Raw genomic sequence first — 21,686 nt, 5'->3', positions numbered from 1 at the left:
CCCACTGTCGGCAGCCCTGAAGATGGTTTTTCGTGGTTTCTCATGTTCACACCAGGCAAATGCTGGAGCTGTACCTTAATTAATGCCACGGCCGCTTCCTTCCAACTCCTAGGCCCTTCCTATCACATCGTCGCCATAAGACTTATCTGTGTCGGTGTGACGTAAAGCCACTAGCTAAAAGAAAAAAAAAGAAAGGCTGTGAAACAAGTGTAATAGACAAATATACTTGCTGAGCATGCTGGATACTTCGTAGTGCAGGTTCCACGCTTCATTTGTTCCGAAGCTTCCATACTGCACATGTGGCCGAAACTGACATAACACCTCGTCCCTAGCCACATATGCCACTCTTTCTGCGGGGTAAGATGCCGAATTTGATTACTGACATATATAATTGTAGTCTCGTGGGAAAATGCCTAGAACATATTAGGAAAAAGCCATAATACCTGTCTGCGTCGTGCGACGTAAAGCGAATTGCAAAAGGACATCGAACAGGGGTCAGAGGTCCGAAGACAGCCTACAAGTGGCCATGGAATGCTTAAGGCCAAGTGGATGTATTGTTTTGGATCATCCCAAGATTATAGCATCACATATAGAACTCTGAAACTTCTAGAGAGAAACGATGATGAGAAGCAAGCCATGGTTCCACAAAATTAACTTGAATGTCTTTTCTCATTCTGGAGCAAAATAAAACTGCTTTTTAACCGTAAAATAAAAGATGCAAGAGCTCGACGAGAGAAGAGTGAGAGCAAGAAATCCACTCAGAGCTGATCTATTAGACAAAGCAGGTCAGAGAACGACGGTGACTATTGTCCCGAGTGCACCCAGGATTATTACAACAACGGGAGACTGGTAGTGGTGGTTATGGTGGTGATTATTGTTTGAAGAGGAAGTACAACTAGGCAACCATCCTCTATATAACACTAATCAGAGAGAAATAATGACAGGGCGAGTTGGTCGTGCGGTTAGCGGGGCGCAGCTGTAAGCTCGCATCAGGGAGATAGTGGGTTCGAATCCAACTGTCGGCAGCCCTGTAGATGGTTTTCTGTGGTTTCCCATTTTAACACCACGCAAATGCTGGGGCTGTACCTTAATTAAGGCCACGGCCGCTTTCATCCCATTCCGAGGCCTTTCTGCCCCATCGTCGCCATAAGACCTATCTGTGTCGGTGCGACGTAAAGCAAAAAGAAAAAAAAGAGAAGTAATGGAACGGATCCGACACTTCGAAAAATGAAGATAACGGCCAAATAAAGACAAGGGCCACGAACGGCGTGAAAATGAAAGACTCCCTAGGCCTCCGTATGTAATACCGTCGCGATCGGAAGAGAACAAGAGTTGACCAAGGCAGGTCGGATAGGATAGATGAAAGTGAGGAGCCTGGCACAAGTGGAAACAACGCCAGGACTCAGCTAAGCGCCCCGAGCTAGCCAACGGACGTTCCCAAGTTAAGAGCCCTTGGGGCAGGGGATACCAGGGTGTTATTGTACCCCTGGCAGACTGAATATACAATTACTAATGATAATTATACATGAGATATTTATTGCAGCCAATGGGTATATATGAACTTCACTGCAGTCTAAAACTCTTCACGCTCAGAACAGTCTTCCGAGCTGCATTATAGAAACGTATTCAGGGCCATCAAAACTGTATCCACCGCTTGTGTAGAGGCAGGGAAAATAGTAGTAATAACATAATTGAATAAATTATCCTAGTAATGATTTTGAGACTTATATTCCTAGTTTTAAATCGGTTAATTTTCTCTGCTGTTCACAGAATAAAATACTCAAAACTTTAGCTCGGTAACACTAAAAATACGGCTCATGAACAATATTTAATCCCCTACGACATTCACACTAAAACAAGTCGTATAACTAAGAGTAAGGGCCTATATATCGAAAACAAAATAATGTTCTAGTGTCTTTCAAGGTTCGTCATTTCTGTTACTTTTGAGAACAAATATCATACTTTAATATACAGTTATGATAACGGCGATAATCCTCTGTGAACTTTCGTACAAAACAACCAAGAACGCCAAGTAAAAAATTATGGAGAACTGCAAAGTCACATTGTACAACGAAGAGCACTGTGCCAGTGCCCTAAAGCTAAGCCGTCATATAAACGCATAACGGAACATCAGACGTCGGCAGATGGTCAACAGTGAAGGAAAGGAGATACGTACATTAAAATGACTTAAGTATGGCCCTGGTTAAATTTACGAATTTTACATTATCCTTTCCAACTCAGTGGTGGTGGTGGTGGTGGTGGTGGTGGTGGTGGTGGTGGTGGTGGTGGTGAACTAAAAATTCACAACCAACCTTTCATAACATATATCAGCAAAAGAAAGGGAAGAGTGACGAAGGGCGTGAAATTGAACGATTTCCGAAGCCTTGCAAACGTAATATCATCGGAGGCGGAAAAGCTGACCAAGGAAGATCGATGGTAAAGATGAGAGATATCTGAAACAAATTGGAAGCAATGAAAGATCCAGCTAGAGGGCCCGTGGTCGCCAACCCCGGTTTCAAGATATGAACCCTGGGGGTTGGTGCCGTCAAACGTGGCGTTTGCACTGGATAGCTTTGAGAGAGAGGGAGAGAGAGAGAGAGAAGTATAAGATTTTGAGACAAAACAGACTACGGTTGGGCATCTTGACCTTAAGCATCAGTTTGTTTACAGCAAACAACAGTGACAGTCTTCGTTCTATTACCTCACACTGCAGACAATAAGAGGTCTGTTTTTCTCCACAACGTTCAGAGACGACCGCAGTGCTATGCACCGATAATCATCGACCCGGTTCATTTCAAATCGTGAGCTATAATCATCGACCACTGGCGAATTCGGCAAGTGACCTGTTTAGCGTACGGCACATTCACACGACTGCCGTAAACAAATCGCAATTTCATACTGTCGGAATTGGATCCAAACAAGAGTTGACGAAAGGAGGATGGCTTTCAGTGTGTACGGGAATGTTATACAACATTTGCCGATTGGGCGCTTTTGATTACACAAATATAATCTAAAAGCAACTTTGCATTTACAAGACTTCTTGTGATTATTAGCCTGATTTAAGATAAACGGAACGCATAAACCCCATATTGAAAATACCTCCCTTTTGTTTACAATTTGCTTTACGTCGCAGGTTTTATAGCACTTGCCTGGTGTGAAAATACGAAACCACGGAAAACCATCTTTAGGGCTGCCGACAGTAGGGATCGAACCCACTATCTCCCGAATGTAAGCTCATAGCTACGTGATTCAGACCACGCAGTCAATTGCTCGGTACATTCAGAATACATTAACTGGGACTGGAACAGCAGCTACCAGGTGAGGTGCGTTCGAACCCACTATCTCCCGAATGTGAGCTCATAGCTACGTGATTCAGACCGCGCACTCAATTGCTCGGTACATTCAGAATACATTAAGTGGGACTGGAACAGCAGCTACCAGGTGAGGTGCCAGTGAGAATGTCACTTACCTATGATGACATATGCATCTAACGGGGCTGCCAATCCTGTCATTATTTCTCTTGAAACAACCATCGTAACCAACAGTGTCTGCATATACTGTAGCTGCCACGTCTACTGGTTCCTAAGCCATCATCAGAGCGAATGGAAGATATTTGAAACAAGGTAATATCCACCCTGTAAGTAATAAAGATCAGCTTCTTTAAAATAATCGTTGTTGCCAAATAGAGTATCTTCATTCCTCCACAATAACTTTATAGTATCCTAGTATCTAAAGCAGTGACTTTAGTGACTTTAGGTTTTACCTAACTGTGTTTATTATGGAGTATCTTGAGAACAAATACGAGGGCCAGCTTGGCAACAACTAGCTACAGTACTAGAAGCCCAGATATGGGCCATTAATGGCTTTTAACGGTGTTAAGCGACACAAGCAAAAGTTCCGCTATAACTCAAAGGCAGCCGGCCGGGGACCCAATGGACTGCAACCTTCAGGCTTGTACCTGTAATACATCTTCCAAATCTTCAAAGGTCCATGAAAAATCTATGTTCCTCAAAACTCTGTCGAAGAAATGTCGACGGCTTGACTAGTTGATGGCGGAAAATTAAAATGGTCATCCCACCAAATATTTCTGAACAAAACAGCTGTTCACACCGACGAGAAGTCCGACTCGTTGGCTGAATGGTCAGCGTACTGGCCTTCAGTTCAGAGGGTCCCGGGTTCGATTCCCGGCCGGTCGGGGATTTTAACCTTCATTGGTTAATTCCAATGGCCCGGGGGCTGGGTGTTTGTGCTTTCCCCAACATCCCTGCAACTCACACACCATACATAATACTATCCTCCACCACAATAACATGCAGTTACCTACACATGGCAGATGCCACCCACCCTCATCGGAGGGTCTGCCTTACAAGGGCTGCACTCGGCTAGAAATAGCCACACGAAATTAAAAAATTATTACCGACGAGAAGTTGACTAGCAGTGCAATCTCGTGGCTGAAATGACACTAAAGCTCTACACCAATTTCAAGTATTCTGATTGCGAATAACTGCAACTGCTACAGTTTGAGACTATTCAAAACTTTGTTTATCGAGTTTCGTGCCACTTTATTCTTTTTTCTTGCAGAGGTAGTTAACTGTACTGTATATAGACGGCAGCCCGTGCAGCTTTAATAGGGCGAGTGGAAAATGCTCTCCTTATCAGGTAGTAGCCAAATTTGTAGAGGTCTTATCCTCACAGGGAAAGGAGTTATGTCACAAGCAATTACCATTAGCGCCAGTAACCAACCGCGAGATGTTGCAGGCCAGGCCCGCGGGCCTCATTAAGCTAATAGATAGCATCGGCAGCAGGGTGTGGCGTGCTGATTGAACAGGAGTACCAATTAGACAAGAACCACTTTACTATGAACATCTCTCAATAACTTTAAAATCGAGTGAAAGAAAAATGAAACTTCTTTTCGATATTATTCACAACGGATATTCTAAATATCGATCATTATTTTCATAACACTATCGTGAACGTTTTAGATAAAGGTAATGAAAAATTAATAACAACTTCATGTGGCGATTGCCAGCCTGGTGCAGCCTTTGTAAGACAGACACTCCGACGAGGGAGGGCGGCGTCCCTCGTGTACTGGAAATTGCATGTTTAGTGCATTGTACTGCTAGGTACGCTGTGCGAGTTGCAGTGATGTAGGGGACGGTACAAACACCCAGCTCACCAACCAGGTGAATTAACCATTTCAGGTTAAAATCTTCGACCAGGCCGGGAATCGAACCCGGGGCTCTGAACAGAAGGCGACTACGCTGACCATTCAACCAAGAAGCCTGACAGTATATCAAATAGAAACATTCGTTACCATTCCATGTTCCACTTAGTGTTATCAGGGTTTCATTAGCATTAGATAAAAGCACGTTTCCATAGATACGGACAATACACGGCCTATCTTCGTATGTTTGAGGAGCGTAAATTTCATAAGAACGCTTTCCTTGCTTGGGGTCGTCTACCCTGCCATCATCGGTTATTTTACAATCCAAACAGCAATTACCATACTTCCATCAGGAGTTTATTTCCTAATAATCTGAGTTTATTACTTTGTATTAAGTGGTGTATGTTGGGTATTCAGCCCGAACGCTGGTTGGATCCTCAACAGGTTCACCATTAGCTGTCATAGATGGCCTAGGTGTCACTGAAGAGGCGTACTAGGGAAATGAGGAGTGAGGTAGTTTCCCGTTGCTTTCCTCACCGAGCCAGAAGTTGCTATTGCACATCAGTCTGCCAAGCCCACTGAAATGCCTGCACCAACCGACCCTATGAGCGACATTTTCACACAATTCAGAGCAGGGACTGGCTGCATAAGGAATGGCATTACTAGCGTCACTCATACCTCAGCCACTTTCATATTGTCAAAGCCAAGGAAGAGACTGAGACAGGTCAATGAAAGTAACAGATTTAATTAATTAATTTACATCTCCAACTCCCTCACGGCTGTGTCTGTAACACTCAGCCCGAAGGCTGGTTGGATCCTCTAACGTTGCTTCCACTTACTTGTGCTTGTCTCCTAACTTTTACCTTTCCTATCCGATCTCTCTTGGTCAACTCTCGTTATTTTCCGACTCCAACGATATTACATATGCTAAACCTACAGAGTCTTTCATTTTCAAACCCTTCATGGCCCTTCTCCACTATTTTGCCGATAACTTCACCTCTTCCTTTTTCGCTTCCGATTAGTGTTGGGAGAGGATGATTGCCCAGTTGTACTTCCTCTTCAACCAATAATTACCAACACCAATTTTCACTTCATCACCTAAAACTGAGATCCCTTCGATTACCTTTATCTCTAGATATTAAAAGGGAGAGGGGACAAGAAAAGAGCATGCTTCTGTAATCCTCGCTTTTTAACATTTTATCAAACTTTTATTTTTCCAATTTGCTTTACGTCACACCGACACAAGTAGGTCTTATGACAACTATGGGGTAGGAAAGGGCTAGGAGTGGGAAGGAAGCGATCGTGGCACTGATTAAGGTCCATTTGCATGATGTGAAAATGGGAAACCACGGAAAACCATCTTCGGGGCTGCCGACAGTGGAGTTCGAACCCACTATCTCCCAAATGCAAGCTCAGAGCTACGTGACCCAAACTACGCAGCAAGACGCTCGGTAAAAATTTTAATTGTTATAAAAAATAATTCAACACCCATATAGACACAAACCCTGTGGATTACCACAACAAACATATCTATAGTTTGAATTGTTTCTGAGAAAAGTGTGCCTATTTTTTATTATAATTATATAACAGCATGCGCTCATTTTCTTTTTTAGCGACAGTACATAACACAGATTGTAGATCAAGATCACCTTCAGAATCTCCACATTATTATTCCACTGCTCCGAGGAAGGGCGATGAAATAATATAATTTTCTCGCAGAATATGTTTGCAATGTAGTACTATTGTATATGTAGTAGAATCAGCTGTGAATGCATTCAGAAAGAAACTCACCGGATGTGAATGCAAATAAAACTATCCATTCAGACTCTCGGAGGAATTCGATAATACAAACTAGCACAGCAGCCACATAAGGAAGATCGAAAGAGATACTTCAACAAGACCGGTCTTACGTAAGCTCTATTCTTAGTCTATAAAATTACTGTTTGCTGCCGGCATGATGTCTGGACTACTTCTGTTATTCCCAGAAATAATTCTAACTCCAACTACGCTGTAATTGTCCTATTTTAGAAGCCTTAATTTTGATTACTGTTGGGAGAGGATGATTGAGGATAGGCCTGTCAGCATTATAAACAGCGAAGCCTGGATTCTGTGTGTAGGTAGAAATGCTGATTATGCAAACTTTCAAATGTTAGAACTTACTCGCATTTTACTCAACCAACAATAAAATATTCGGAATTTCGCCTGGATATGACGGCACCGACTTCAGTGGTGTAGTCAGTAGCAGCTGTCCTTCTGTTTCCAAGGAAGTAGATTCGATCACGGCTGAGATGGGTGGCATTTCAGGTGTTTAACAGCTTATTCACTTTGTAAATAATGACCCTAATTTTTCACACTGCGGTGTATTCCAGCATCCATTATTTCCACTTAGGATTTTGTTCAGTTTATTTTCCAATCAATTTGCAACACTGTCCGATTACAAGAACATACTGTCGCCATAAACGGAAATGGCTAACAGGATGGCTACGAATTTCGTACTGTATAAAAGCTAATTAAAAACCGTTAACACATTCCATTCATGTTTAATGTTAATTTATGGCTAAAACAGAAGCTAGGAAAAACGTATGCCATTTTTTTAACATCCGGAACATTTTAACAAGGGACACCAAACTGTCCCAGTCAAGGAGAAGAATCAAATTACCAAAAACGTATTATACGCCATTAATAATACTTTGTCAATAATAAACCTGATCAATATATGGCATAAATAGCGACTTCTGTTAACATCTGCGGTTGAGGTACAACAGACAGGAAATAATTGCATAATATTATGTCGTTACGTCTGGCTACAAATCAGCAGTAACCCAACGCTTATAATTCAGAATGACTAACCACTGACCAGGAAGATTAAACTTCAGGTTAGTTGTTGCAATGGCTCGAATGTTCAGTTCGTCATTAATTTTATGTGCAATTATATGAAGAATGATATTTAACAATGGAAATATATTGTCAACTGATATGCCACGCGATGAGGTTAATAATAATAACAATAATAATACTAATAATAAATAATAATAATAAATAATAATAACATGAACCTAGATGGTATACTTCTCCACTGTCAATGTGGGAAAGGATATCTCACTCAATCTTTCACTCCAAGAAAATGCTGGTATGGGACATTTGAAGTTGCTGGGCGAGAATCTCCAGTCAAACTCCGAAGTAGAGTAGGATCTACGAATACAGACGCCTAAGGTGTCATGGCGATCACTCAGAAAGTTCTCACATGTTACCATTATCCCCTTTGATTCACTTGGAAGTGGTGCAGTTTATAAAGGCATGGGAAGTTACGGCTAAATCGTCCGGTCCCGCGGTGTAGGGGGCAACGCGTCCGCCGTCAACCGACGGCCCCGGGTTCGATTCCTGGCTGGGGCAGGGTTTTTGGATTGTGGATGATTAATATCCCTGGCCTTTCTTCACATTCAACACTCTACACTTCCTCTATTCCAATAACACGCAGGTTCATATCGCATGGTGCAAGTAGGGGTAAAAGATCTCTAAAGGTCGACGCCCCGAACAAACAGCTTAAAAAAAAACAACGACAAAATCGCGCCGCAAAGTAATAGCCTACTGGAGCACGTTAGATGATCGCAGAGAAAAGCCAAGCGGCGACGTTTCTAAACACTTGGGCAAAGTAGCTAAGCCTATCTTATTAAACATATATCTTCATTATAGACTGTTAGTTCAGTCTGCAAACCTCTGAGAATTAATTAAACGCCCCCACAATCCTCTATCTGAAACTGGCTTTGTGAGTCTCATTTAGCTCGATACCTCTTATCCTTGGATTACCGAAAACCAAGTCTAACAATCGTCGCCTTGGTCTCCCAGTATTGTCATACTTACTTGCCCTCCACGACAGAGTCCATTATTCTCTTAGGTAACCTATCCTCCTCCATTCACCTCACATGACCCCACCACTGAAGTTGGTTTATATGAACAGCTTCAGCCATCGAGTTCATTCCTACCTTAGCCTTTATCCCCTCATTCCTAGTACCCTCCTGCCATTCTTACCACCTTTCTGTACCAGAAATTATTCTCGCTACTTGCACGTCTGCTACCTCCAACTTATGAATAAGATATCCCGAGTCCACCCAGCTTTCACCACCGTGCAGCAAAGTAGGTCTGAAAACAGACCCATGTAAAGATATTTTCGTGCGGGAGCTGATTTCTTTCTTATAGAATACCACTCATTGCAATTGCGAGCTCACTGCATTAACTCTGCCGCACCTAGACTCAATTTTACGTAATTATTATCGTATGTGTGCCTACCCCTTAGTCTTGCTTCCTTATATGAGGTCGGGATGAGGTGAGGTGAAATTATATCCATGTTTTTACGGCTGGATGTCCTTCTTGACGCCAATCTCAGCTGAGGAGGTAAATGGATGACGGTGAATGAAACTGGGTGAAGAGGTGGAAGGAATCGGCTGTGGACTGGGAACAGGAACCGTCGCGGAATTTTCCTGGAAGTGAAAATGGGAAACCACCGAAAACAATTCTCAGGACAACCGAAAGTGGGGTTCGAACCCATACGTCTCCCAAATGCAGAGCTTGGCTCCATTGCCGTAGCACGTTAACAAGCCCGCACTCTTGCTCGGCAGAATACACAACTTAAATGCTTGAAATCGTCTACCTGTTTCAGTATTGCATTCCCGACCTCAAATTCAATCCTCTTAGATTTCTTCCCCAATGACTTCATTATCTTGGAATATTAATAAACATATCAATGGAAGGAAGCCTGAAGTTTGACAGACCTGTTGATGCTGTGGATACAGCCCTAGCATTTGCCTGTTTTTAAAATGGGAAACCACAGAAAACCATCTTCAGGGCTGCTGACAGTGGGGTTCAAACCCACTATCTCTCGGATGCGAGCTCGCAGCTTCGGCCCTAACTGCACGGCCAACTCGCTCGGTCATTCCAGGTTATTATTATTTTACTTTCATTGACCTGTCTCAGTCTCAACCTTGACTTTGACGATAAGAAAGTGACCGAGGTATGGGCGATACTAGTAATACCATTCGTTTTGCAGCCAGTCCCTTTTATAGATGGTGTGAAAATATCGCTCATAGGGTCGGTTAATGCATGCATTTAAGTGGGCTTGGCAGATTGTTACGCAATAGCAACTTCTGGCCCAGTGAGGAATGCAAAGGGAAACTACCTCACTCCTCATTTCCCTAGTACGCCTCTTCAGCGATGCCTAGGCTAACTAACAGCTGTTGGCGAAGCTGTGGTGGATCAAACCAGCCTTCGGGCTGAATACTCAACATACATTATTATTATTATTATTATTATTATTATTATTATTATTATTATTATTATTATTATTATTATTTAAATGGTACGTGCTTCATCTCCCTTTAACTGCCATAGGTCCTCAAACACACTGGCCAGAAAAGAGCTTCAGTAATGTGACAGCGACTGTGCAGCGATTCGATCTCGTAAACCTGTTCACAGGAGACCAGCGCCAAACCAACTATACAACTTCGCCGATAAATAATAAATGAATAAATAACCATGTTTTTAGTGGCCGTTAGAAGGGGACAAATTCTCTTTTTAAAGGAAATAACATGCAGTCGCAGAGATTTGGACTTAAGTTGCAGCTGTGAAACGACGAGTTATAATAGTCTGAGACACAGGGTGCTAGTTTATGGATCATGTGTTGTTTGAATTATGAACGTGATAGGCTTGTTTATCACAGGAAGTCATATAAGATCTTTTGGAGAACGTTCAGATGTTCCCACCGTTACAATGAAAATAATACAAGTTAAAATAAGGTAGAACAAGACACCAAAGAATGGGAACTGAACTAACAATAACATTAATTATTTCGTTAATGAAATGGTTGTGTAAATCTACGGTAGAAAGGAATTAGAGGAAATAAGCTTTCTATAACACCCATGTCTGACATACTCTACAATGATAACAGGAAACGTAAACAATAATGATTAGTAGTAAGTACATCCATAGATAAACGAAATTCAGTTTATATGCTAACGAAACACAGTTCCCGTCAATCTAAAGGAATAAAGATGTAAAACAGTTCAGATTAAGACCCGACAAGGAGATTCGTTGATATAGCATGATTAGTATGCGTTAGCTGCCACAGCAAAACAATGGCTTAATGTAGCGAGACAGTGGCTGTACACTATTTACCATGGGAATGTTTTCCGCACAGTGCACAATCAATGAAACATATATTTCCTCGGCACGAGGTCAAAGGTCGCCGATTTAAGCGATAATGACTCCCGACAATGAGAGGATATAGAGACAGGCTCTCATTAGAGCTGCAGCGCTTTTGTTTGCATGCGGGCAACACGCCAAACAACACCTCTATCGGCATGCCAAACACGTCCTCCCAAAACAACAACACAGAATGAAAAAGGCCTCAATTACTAAGCGCCTCAACGTTGATCAACTGTCTTCAAGTTTGGTTCCGTAGCGATTATCCCGATATGGAGCCAGGGTGCTGAGAACAATAGAAGGGGCTGACTGCGTAACGCTGCAGAAAGAAGTAAGCCGACCAATCCAATACACTGCTGTCAACAGTCGGATATTGTCAAGGTCGGAGAGCTTCATGACGCTACAATATGACAATTTCAATTTATACATGAATTGGCGATATTTAAAACTGCGGGCACTTAGACATAGAAATACTGACCATCAACTTTCGAGTTGAGCCTTGTTGCTGTTGTTGTTCTTGTTGTTGATGGTTCTGTCAACAATCGATACATTAGTTTGATGCAACGCTCCTTGTCACTATGTTGAACTAAAGCAAGACCGACCTTAATGCAGCTATCGATATTAGCTAGAATGGCGCTGTGATCGGCTTGTTCAAATGTAAACATGAGCAAGTGCGAAGCATCAGTTTACTTCTTTGTTTTGGTTTGGTTTGTTTAGGAAACGTTTGTGTGGTGATGTGTTTATTGAGATTTGGTTTTAAAACTGTTCTGATATATTAGGACGCGTCGATCGTATTGTGCGCCTAAATGTAATTCACATTACAGCAGATGCACTTACATTCAGATCAAGTGTACGTAATGCATCGTGTTGATTTCGTAGTTACAAGTAATTTATTAGGGTGCATTAAAACATTCGAGGATAAATTTGTCAGTAGAGAGGATGTTTTCCATGTGTTTGATGAGCTATTTTTCCCGGATAAGGCCAAAACTCTGTGTTGGTGCTTATCCTAGTACATTTCTCAATTACTATACCTTTTGAGATTTTTAAAAGTGAGTTTAAAAAAAGTGATTAAGCTATTTATTTTATCTGTGAATGAAGAATATATTCTCTTTGTTAAATTAGAGGACAAGGTATCAACTGATATACTGTCACTTACAGTACGTATTTACGTTGTCAACAATTAGGTTGTTCAATTGCTTTATACGAAAATGCATATGCCACCACAGAATTTCAAATCGATTCTCCTGTTGATTATCCGAAGTGAAACAGGTGTAGAATAAGAGTTTGGTGAATCATTATCAGAATCATTGCCCAACTCGCTGGCTGAATGGTCAGCGTACTGGCCTTCGGTTCAGAGGGTCCCGGGTTCGATTCCCGGCCGGTTCGCGGATTCTAACCTTCATTGGTTAATTCCAATGACCCGGGGACTGGGTGTTTGTGCTGTCCCCAACATCCCTGCAACTCACACACCACACATAACACTATCCTCCACCACAAAAACACACAGTTACCTACAGATGGCAGATGCCGCCCACCCTCATCGGAGGGTCTGCATTACAAGGGCTGCACCCGGCTATAAATAGCCACACGAAATTATTATCAGAATCATTGTAATGAGAATTGAAATTCATGACAAGTTTATGTTTCTAACAAATTTCTTCAGCGAAGAAAGCGTATGGTAATAGAAAGATCATTCAAATAAATGTATTTTTAATACAAGTATTGATTTATAAGAAGAACATTTACGATCTAGAATAATTTACCAAGGGTGACCCCTGCTATATCTACGCCAATTCGATATATTTTCAACATCTATGAAATCATTTAAGAAAAAACTAGGTAAACAATTGATACGTAATCTGCCACTTGGACGACAGCCCTAAATTAAGTTCATTGGTGAATGATCGATTGATTGAATGATTTTATTTATTAACCGAATTGAAACTGCCACACTTTGAAATACATCAGATATTCCCCCAAGACTGTTATTTTAGAATGCAATCCTATATTACCTACTTTCTGAACCATACTAATTCATAGAAAATACTTATATTTTGAATTTTCCACACATTGCTTATCTAAATATAGGCTGTTTCTAGATAGTATTGGTCTATTGCCCAAAGTAAAGTATTCTGTTCGTTATTGTTGACAAAGCAATTCAATACGATAATCAGAAGGTTATATTTATATATCACAGGTTTGTTTACATTCAACCGATGAATCGGCATGTTGATTTTGTATTAAGGTCTGATATTATTGTAGATGGTCTTGACTAGACTTTTTTCAGTAAAAAAGGAAGTCACGTCTGTACAGGCAGTGGAGTACCCAGAATGCGTAAGATTTCCACTATCCGTAACCTCGGCATTAAGTGTGATGAAGTAGTTAGTTTTATATTCGTCCGTTTGTCCTCCCAGGAATTAAAATGATACTTTTGTTGTAGGCTGAGTGAACCCCGTGGCCAAGTGCTTATCATAAATAAAATTCTTGTTTCTTAATTCTTCTGCTCACTGAAGAGGAATGGAACCCACGACATTCTGAGTGGACCAAGCACGCCTTTACCGCCTTCACAAGGGAACACCTAATTTTCCCAGTACTAGCCATAAAACACTGCAATACAAATACCAGTATGAACATAATAAGACAGAGTATTTACACTGACGAGATACTTGGAGGTGATTCCATTTTCCTAGTCTACGAAACAACAAGATTCTTAAAAAGCTCAACCCTTAACTCAAATGAAAGGTGAAGTAATGCTCGTGAAGGGAAAACGCACATTAAACAAATCATAACAAGTACCCATAAAAAGAACATTCTTACTTTCAAAGAGGCTGATTTGCTGATTTCAGGAACATCGTGCTCGTCTGTACATGAAAAGAAGTGAATGTTAAGGGATGGTATATTCGCCAAGAACTCTTCTCAACTGCAGAACACTTGAACTAGAGCTCTACTTCTCTTTTTCTTGTTTTTATTTTCTTTCCATCTACTTCAGTAAGAAGAGTTCCCACAATCGGCCATATTAACCTCGCGTGCGCCATAAAAAAGAAATGAAAATAAATACATGAAAGGAAAGGGATCTCGCTCTGCTCCACATACTGAACCATAGAAATACATACCTTGCAAATATACGAGCACTGATCACTAGCAACACACTAGATTTCCACGTGCAAAAAGGCTTCGTTTCTCACCTACCTGCAAGTCCCCCAACCCAACCCCCCAACCCCACCTTCGTCTCGTATGTTATTTCTCACTCATAGACTTCGTATCCCCTACACGTCTTCGAACTACTGTATTTGTGGATTGTTTAATATGGCTTTCTGAATAGATCATTCTGCCGGCCCCCGTGGCTAAATGGTTAGCGTGCTGGCCTTTCATCCAAGCTGTCCCGGGTTTGATTCCCGGCCGGGACGGGGATTTTAACCTTCATCGGTTAACTCCTCTGGTTCGGTGGCTGGGTATTTTGCCATCTCTAGCAATTAGAATTCATTGTATATAGAGCAAGAACCTCACTTGTCCGACTCGTTGGCTGAACGGTCAGCGTACCGGCCTTCGGTTCATAGGGTCCCGAGATCGATTTCCGGCAGGGTCGTGAATTTTAATCGCTTCTGATTAATTCTTCTGGCTCGGAGACTGAGTGTATGTATCCGTCCCAACACTCGCCTCATCATATTCAGACAATATACCACACTACCATCCACCACAGAAACACGCAATAGTGATTGCATCCCCCCATATAGGGTTGGCGTCAGGAAGGGCCAAATTCACATGTGCGACGCAGTTCGTACCCGCGACCCCACAGGGGTGGCAAAAAGCGGTAAGAAGAAGAAGAAGAAGAAGAAGAAGGACAAGAACCTCACACATGCGCAGATCGCCTATAGGGCGGCATCTCGAAAGACCTGTACCAGACCTCTCCGGAGGCCATACGCTTTGACACAAATTAATGGATCCTTCATTTTCGTAAGGCGTATCCTATATCCTATCCATCGCCATAATCAGACATGGAAAGACGTAAGGCGCATCACATAAGTTTGTTTCTTCTCATTCGCCCATTGTAACAAATATTTTTTTGTACTCACGGCGACATGAAACTATAGGCTACAATAGAAGTAAAACAAAATCTGACGTGGTCAATCACAGCACTCATTTGAAAATGTATAAAGCATTAAATTCTCTCCTGAAATATCAAAGACAGACATTGATAAAAATAATTCATAAATATATTCTTATTCAAAATTGCCAATATAAACTTATCAGAAATCCCTTTAATAATAATAATAATAATAATAATAATAATAATAATAATAATAATAATAATAATAATAATAGCTTTTCCGACCAACTACTCAACAGTTTACGGATATTCAAGAGTCGAAATTTTGTCCAGCAGAAGTTATTTTACATGCCGGTAAATCTACCGACGCGCTGAGATCGAACCCGTCACCTAGGTTTCAGAAGGCCAGAGCTCGAACATCTACATCTCAGCCCAGCAAGTACAGAACACTGTAAGTTATAAATATAAGTAAAACTTGTGTCATGTAAGTTTCAAATGCACATCGTACAGGAATTTGACTTTTAGAGCCATGCACAAAAGAATATCAAAGTTCAAGAAAGATGGCCCAATGATTCTGGTATTCGTAACTTTCCCATAACGGAGACGTAGGTAAGGTCCCAGTGCTTTCGGTTAAGACGGCCCTGGGTTCTATTCCCAGCTGAGCTTGGAATTTTAGCTGCATCTCGTCAAATCCTCTTATTACTACAGGATATTTTAAATTACGGACACTCGAGTTTAGGTTTTAATTACAAACGAACCGATAAGCCTATTGCAAAGTGAGTTATACCAATATTTTCCTTGTTTAATTCTGCAGTAGAGTCTATACGACAATTAGCTTTTGAAGTTCATTAATTATTTTTTATTTGCGATTGCAGTAAATATTGTTCGGGTTTTTGGCTTCTTCTCTAGGAAGTGCTCACTTAGGAATATATACACTGAAAACTACTTTTCTGATGGTAATGGAATGTTTATATGTTATAACCACAAGAATCCGTAGTGTAATACTCAGGCTACAAATTTTTCCAACCACCCACAAAAGAGTTCTTATTTTTCTAAAGCAACTCTTTTTCAGCTCTGGATAAACGCACAACGGGAAACTTGGGCTTGTTTTGAAGCACTCAGTTATGGTTATCAGAAACAAAACCACTGTAACCGTACAGTGTGGCTCTGAATTTATGAAGAGTAATACTGATGGGAGGTTGTGTGTACGCCGGACCAGCGATTAGCAAAAGACGGGGTCGTGAAACCGAGTGATGTGTAGGTATACATATTTTCGTTTGACCCCTCCCGAAATGATCGCTGTGTTGGAAACTCAATGAAATACGAACATTCTACCCCTCTTCTTCCAGAAAGACCTTGATGCGTGTTTCTATTTCATAGTCCCTTTGCGTTCGTGCACTTCTTACTACCTTCATTTACACACAATAAAGCATACTGCTAACCTCACAAAAATAGGTAATAACTTAATACTAACCTTGACATAAGATTAGCGGGAGGAACGACGTCAAGCCACAAATCTGGACCTAGTCTACATATGCGATTCACATAGCTAGAGCCACCCAAGACTCATTTGAAAGTTTTGGACGGGATTTTGATGCTGGAACACTCGTTCCATGCATTATATATTCATCACGAATTAGGGGTGAAAATAAAAATACTATTAATCAATTATATTAAAAAACAACGATGACGGTACAGATTTTTTTTTTTTTTTTTGCAAGTTGCTTTACGTCGCACCGACACAGATAGGTCTTACGGCGACGATGGACGGGAAAGGGCTAGGAGTTGGAAGGAAGCGTCCGTGGCATTATTAAGGTTCAGCCACAGCATTTGCCTGGTGTGAAAATGGGAAACCACGGAAAACCATCTTCAGGGCTGGCGACAGTGGGGTTCGAACCTACTATCTCCCGAATACTGGATACTGGCCGCACTTAAGCGACTGCAGCTATCGAGCTCGGTGATACAGAAAAAGAACATTAATTAGTGTATATACGGAACATAGATTCCATTATAAACATACACAAATGTACATTACAACTGGTCACGACCATAAATATAACCTACTACTCAAGACAGAGAGGCACATCGTGAATTTCATTTATATAACGCGAATAGAATCGATCACTTATGGGGTAGTCGAAGACATATCTGAACCTACCATGTTTGTCTTTCCACATATACGTCATCACATTGCATCCAACGATAAATGGATAACAAGTATCCCACAAAATTTGTTCAAGTAGAGCATTTCCTGCTCACTTGCGATCAAGAGCAGTATTACGAAAGGAATGTAGTAGGGTAGCGAGTGGTTATAAAGACCTAACCGAAAATAAATTCGCAATGGTGATGGTGAGGCAGGATGACATGACGAAACAACCGCGCATACGATTCAAGGAAGACAGACCGGCTCGCAGCATCACAGGTCGTGACGAGGCAACATAGCAGCCATTATTCAAGGTGGTTGACTCTTCCCCGAGAGAAGCGTGGGTGTGCGTTCCATACCAGCTAGCCTCATCGAGGTTCACGTATGTGAACTGAAATACGTAGCTTTGAGAATGTTTCCTGTCGTGTTAAATAGTGATCTCGTCGGGCCTTAAATATTTCCCATGTCACCGAATATTATTCTAAATGCCCTTCGAATCAAGGTTCTTAATACAGTATCCACTTTACGCCCTACTAACCACAGTGAAATCAAAACCAACATAGTTTAATGTGTCATTAGTCAGTGTACGTCTGCCTATTATTATTATTATTATTATTATTATTATTATTATTATTATTATTATTTTACGAGCAGTTAACGTCACATTAACAAAAACCAAACCCCATGACCCTATAGCCACTGAAAGGCCTTAGCCTAAAAAGCGACCGCTGCTCAGCCCGAAGGCCTGCAGATTACGAGGTGTCATGCGGTCAGCACAACGAATCCTCTCGGCCGTTATTCTTCGCTTTCTAGACCGGGGCCGCTATCTCAGCGTCAGATAGCTCCTCAGTTCTAATCACGTAGGCTGAGTGGACCTAAAACCAGCCCTCAGGTACAGGTAAAAATTCCTGACCTGGCCCGGGGCCTCCGGGTAGGAGGCAGACACGTTACCCCTACACCACGAGGCCGGCACGTCACATTAACTCGGGTAAGTTTTCGGCGACGATGAAATAGGAAAGGAATAGGACGGGAAAGTAAGTGACCACAGGCTTAGTTGACAATGGGAAACTATGATAAACCATCCTCAGTGCTGCCAAGAGTGGAATTCAAACTAACAGTCTTCTCCCAACAAAGATAACCATTTGTGGGTAAACATGTCTATGACGCTAAATAAAGTAAACTCTAATGGGCTAGGAATGAATACATATCCCGCAGTTAAGTGGAGTCTAACAATTTAATGACTTTTTGTATCTTGGGCAGTTGGTTTGATGCTATTATAGCTGTTAATTAATCTACGTCGAGTTCGACTTTCTGTATATATGAGTTTCTAAGCATGTATCTGAGCAGCAATTCATTGTCTATTGATATGCAATATTTATGTATACTAAACACGCACAATCAAACACAAAACATACACCCATGCCCGAGGCCAGATTCGAACCAGCAGGTGAGCGTGATCTGAGAAGGTCAACTCCTAGCCTCCTGAGCTACGCCAGTTGGTTAATAGTTAAATGCCTTGTTGGTAAAGAAAGAAAAAGAAAAAAAAACTTCAGGTTCGAAAATTAACGTTTCAATCGAAGACCTGTCTCAAGCACTTCAGCTAAGCCCTGAAGGCCGTAAGAGGTATAAGAAAGGAGTGCATAACTTATACCAAATTCCGAAAGGCCATTACTCGTTAACTTCTGCATATGTACAGTACAGTATTTCTTGCACTGTAAATTAAGTACCGACAATGAAATGCCTTTAAGGTTAAAATGTAGGCACTTCCTACATGCATGCTTGTTCAACTGGAAGTCTACACATACAGCTGCAGGCGATAACGCCCGAGGCTTATACACAGAGGGATATGTTGACCCGCATGACGCACTGGCTTCATTAAAAGTACAAAGTAAATTCGTGTCCTCGCCTTGAGTGGTGCATTTCTTTTCAGGTACAGCCAATGGGGGTGAGCTACATGTACCACTTTACCCACATACTAGCCCTCCTGTCATTCTAAAATTTCTGGCAGTACCGGGAATGGAACCCGGGCCCTCGAGGACGGCAGCTAATAGTGCTAACCGCTACGGAGGCGGATACTGACCGCTGATTTCACGTTACTTCGATAAGGACATTCTGAATATTTTTCAAACTGTCAAGTATCTATATGCCAAGAAATATACTCAAGCACTATTTGTGTTATATAAACAACCGAAAACACCGTCCAGCACTGCGGCTAACTGGTGATCATGTTGGCCTTTGGTCTAAGGAGTCCCGGGTTCGATTTCCGGTCGGGTCGAGAATTTTAACCTTCATTGGTCGTTCATGAACCTCAAATCAAAAATACCTGCACCAGACCTCACCGGAAGTTATATGCTATTAAAAAAGGGGATAATTAAACTATAACAAATTGAATAGTCTCTTTTTACAACTGGCTTTACGGCGACGATGGGTCAGGAATGTGTTAGGAGTGGGAAGAAAGCGGCCGTGCCCTTAATTAATGTATTTGTCTGTTATGAAAATGGGAAACCACGAAAAACCATATTCAAAGCTGCCGACAGTGGAATTCGAACCCACTGTCTCCCGAATGCAAGCTCACGGCTGCGCTCCTATAACCGCATGACCAACTCGGTATTATTATTATTATTATTATTATTATTATTATTATTATTATTATTATTATTATTAGTATTAGTATTTATATATATTTAGAAACTAAAACATTCATTTCCGAAACGAGGAATGATATTATTAATCTGCTCTATTCCATCCAAGGGGCGGATCAGGCAATGAAGTCCCAGCTAGAGCCAGGACATTGGAATACGTTGGCTGGCAAAGCCTGTCACACATCATGGAAACGATGGCAAAAGAATGAGTATCATATTTCCTCGAATGAAATTGATAGAGGAAACCAAAGATCCCGAAGAGAATCCACCCTACTTCCAGTTTGTTTATATGAAGTTTCACATTCAAATGCCGATAGAAAAAGGTGAGATTTAGCAGTGAAAATTGTTTGAGGCACGGAATGGCCAATGAAGAATAATAATTACAATTTTCAGTTACTTATGTATTAAATGTTATTGTACATTGCGGAACTAAGGCTATGACGCCCTCTGTTCTATCCGACCATACATTTTCACCTGTGTTTGAAACATGCCAAGTTATTTTACAATTAAACTTACTACTAGAGTTTTATCACGACAGTGTTCCTGTAACTAATGTATTTACGATAGTAGTGTAAATGTCCGCCTCTGTGGTGATAGTGATTAGCGTGATTAGCTGTCACCTCTGGAGGCCCGGGGTCGATCCCGGTGCTGCCACGAAATTTGAAAAGTAGTACGAGGGCTGGAACGGTGTCCACTCAGCCTCGGGAGGTCAAATGAGTAGAAGTAGGTTCGATTCCCACCTCAGCCATCTTGGAAGTAGTTTTCCGTGGTTTACCACTTCTCCACCAGGCAAATACCGGGATGGTACCTAACTTAAGGCCACGGCCGCTTCCTTCCCTCTTCCAATGTTCCCATCCACCCACAAGGCCCCTGTTCTTTTTTTTTTTTTTTTGCAAGTTGCTTTACTTCGCACCGACACAGATAGGTCTTACAACGACGATGGGATAGGAAGGGCTAGGAGTGGGAAGGAAGTGGCCGTGGCCTTAATCAAGGTACAGTCCCAGCATTTGCCTGGTATGAAAATGGAAAACCATATTCAGGGCTGCCGACAGTGAGGTCCGAACCCATTATTTCACCATTACTAGATACTGGCCGCACTTACGCGACTGCAGCTATCGAACTCGGTGGGCCCCTGCTCAGCACAGTAGACGAGGGCGCCTGAGCGAAGTACCAGTCCACCTTCCCAGGTGTATCCCCCGACCCAAAGTCTCACGCGCAAGGACATTGTCCTTGAGGCGGTAGAGGTGGGATCCCTCGCAGAGTTCGAGGGAAAAACTAACCCTGGAGGGTAAACAGATTAAGTAGTAGGATATATACAGTATAGCCCTACTATATATTATAATATATATATATTTATTTACTGCTTAATTCCACAGCAAGCTTTGTGCTTTTGTACATCCACATCCTGCATTGCTTCTTTAAGTGTAATACATCTGGGCATGCTCCTTATTTCAACGAGTAGGGAATTCCAGGTGCGGCTTGCGGAGACAACGA

Source organism: Anabrus simplex, chromosome 1, assembly GCF_040414725.1.
Source record: "Anabrus simplex isolate iqAnaSimp1 chromosome 1, ASM4041472v1, whole genome shotgun sequence".
In the NCBI taxonomy this organism is placed as follows: Eukaryota; Metazoa; Arthropoda; class Insecta; order Orthoptera; family Tettigoniidae; genus Anabrus; species Anabrus simplex.
This window is presented reverse-complemented; position numbering follows the sequence as displayed.